Source organism: Petaurus breviceps, unplaced genomic scaffold, assembly GCF_028583685.1.
Source record: "Petaurus breviceps papuanus isolate PSGF00001 unplaced genomic scaffold, PetGlider_PUasm1.0 90897, whole genome shotgun sequence".
NCBI lineage: Eukaryota > Metazoa > Chordata > Mammalia > Diprotodontia > Petauridae > Petaurus > Petaurus breviceps.
The window spans coordinates 11,761,665-11,764,432 of NW_027187374.1; the positions used below are offsets into that span (position 1 = coordinate 11,761,665).

At 37.9% G+C, this 2,768-nt stretch overlaps 1 pseudogene; it reads right to left on the bottom strand.

Moving 5' to 3' along the window:
* Positions 1-845: 845 nt before the first annotated feature.
* Positions 846-2,533, bottom strand: LOC138151305 (ADP/ATP translocase 3-like; annotated as a pseudogene).
* Positions 2,534-2,768: the final 235 nt, after the last annotated feature.

The window sequence follows — 2,768 nt, forward strand, 5'->3', positions numbered from 1 at the left end:
CTTAACGCTGATTGCATTAAAAAAAAAAAAAAAGGATGTTTGGATTAGCTCACAGCTCCACCAACAATGAATTAGTGTTCTAACATTCCCACATCCTTTCCAACATTCATCATTTTCCTGTTTTACCATGTTAGCCAATCTGATAAGTGTGATGTGGTACCGCAGACTTGTTTTGATTTGTATCTCTCTAATCAATAGTGATTTAGGGCATTTTTTCATATGACTGTAGTTAGCTTCAATTTCTTCCCCTGAAAATTGCCTGTTCATAGCCTTTGACCATTTATCAATTGGAGAATGACTTGTATTCTTGTAAATTGACCCAGTTCTCTATATATTTTAGAAATGAGGACTTTATCAGAGATACCAGTTGTAAAAATTCTTTCCCAGTTTTCCACTTCCCTCCTAATCTTGGTTGAATTGGCTTTGTTTATTGCAGTATATATTTTTAACCAGGAAGCTGTAGATTTTGTTTGTGACATTTCTGGATGTGGTAAGTTTGCAATTTCTTTTAGGGTTTGGTTTATGTTTTCTATGTCTATTTTGTCCACTGCTTCTAATTAGTTCTGTGCAGTTTTCCTTTTGATTTCTTTTTTTTTTAAGAGTCTTCTGTGTATTCATTGTTTCACAGCAGACTGCCCGACACAGATCATCATAACTGCCAAATAGTCGACTGTGCAAAATAGTATATATGGTGCTGAAGTACAAATGGGAGACATGATTTTTTTTTTAAATAAATACTTAAATACAAGTTTATGATCCTACAAAGGAGCATTTAAACTAGATAGTCTAAGTTGATCTGCCTCCTTGGACTCACAGTATCTGTTATTTTCCCAGAAACCAATAGATTCTATATATTGAATCATCATCAGTTCCATTGTGTGAATAATGAAACACAATAAATGGGTTCTTTTTTCTAAGAACTTTTTCTGGCTCTCCTATAAACATGATCTGGCCTGGATAAAAAGACAACAGGAATTTCTTGAAGGTCAATGGTCCAAAATGCTAAGTATAGTTAAGTGTTCTACATGATCTATATTCACTGGTTCCTTTTTTTTTTTTTTAGTTAGGATGTACTTGGATTACTTTGTTCAATTCATCATACAGGATAAGCACAAAAGCTACACCCATGCCTCTAAGAACTTTGGACCAGGCACCCTTGAAGAAAGTTTTGCCACCCTCATCTTTAGCAATCTTCCTTCAGCAGTCAATTGTCCCAGTCAAATGCTGTCCCAATCAGCATTCATCACCTTACTGTATCAAAGGGGTAGGAGACCTCACCTGCTACAGTAATCACTGTTTCCACAATCATCCAACTTATCACAGTTTGAGTGTTCTTTGAATCTGGGAGCATACCTTTTGCTGTATCATAGATTCCAAAGTAAGCTGCTCTATGAAACCTTGATATAAGCCATTAATTCCATCAGACTTGGTGATTTTCACAAGGCAGTCTCCCAGTCCTTTGAATTCTCTCTCAGTGCTAGATTTCACAACTTCAGCTGCCAAGGGCTGCTCAAAGCAGAAAGAAGTGGCACCAGCTGTACCACCAGAGCCAAAATTGCTAGCAAAATACCTCCAAAATTGTGTGTGCTTGTCCACTCCTCCCCAAAACTTGTACTTATCCTTAAAGGCAAAGTTAAGAGCCTGGGTGGAGAAGTATCTGATGACATTTGCTAAGTTACCCCTCCAGAAGGAAAGCATCCCTTGTTCCTTTGGAATTCGGACTATACAATCCATTATGCCTTTGTACTGCTTATCTGCAGCAATTGGTTTACTTGCATACTGCACCTGTAATAGTAGCTTCATTCTCTCAATGGGGGTCACTGCAGTCTTGGAAACAGAGCTTCAGTGCCATTGGCCAGGAAATCCTTGTTGATAATGGTTACAGAGTGTGAAGGTGTTGGAGTTGGAGAAAGAATACTGGTGAGAGAGGGCTGAAAGCTGGGGAACTCATTGCTGCTTGCCCAGCCTCTTGCTACAGCCCTCTGCTACAGCTTTTGTTTGGTAATCATTTTCAGGAAGACCAATTATTATTATTATTTTAAGACTGGTTCTCCCTTTCTCACCCATTCACTCACCCAGGAAGTACAAAAGCCACTCACAGGGTCAAGCCTGCTGCTGATTATCATAGAAATCTTGACCTGTTTCAGTATCTGATCTAGGTCAGTTCATCCTTTCTTCGGCAGCCTGATGACTTCGGGGGTTTACTACATCAGTATGGGGCTTATTTTTTGCAGACACCCAAACAGCTTTGACCCTACTGAAGTTTAGAACTCCCAAACTCAACTGATTAACCAGTCCCAGTGACCTCAGTAGCAGGAGTTACAGGTGTGCATTACTGTTGCCCTGCTCAATTATTCTTAAATTATCTTTTCTTTTCCTGTCTTCTAGGTCCTTGTTTTTGTTGACAGATGCTTCATATGCTCCAATTTCTTAGTCTTTTGATTTTATTCTAATTTATTGCCTCATTTAATTGTTGAGTTCTGTTTATTTTTTTAGATTGTACCTTACTTGGGTAAGGTTTTACACTGTCCATTCTAATATGTTTGTTCTCTTTCCAAATGTTTTCGTTTCATTATTTATCTCTTGTGATAATCTGTTATCATTGTTGTAGATGAGATAGTAAAGATGGTAATGGGAAAGGTTCCAGCCAAAACAAGATCCTTCATAAAGACTCTATAAACAATGAAGGGGAACTACAGCGGACACAAAGATTAATCATTAAAAAAGAAAAACTCCAAATAACCCCTCCATTCTATCTAGGAAGCCAA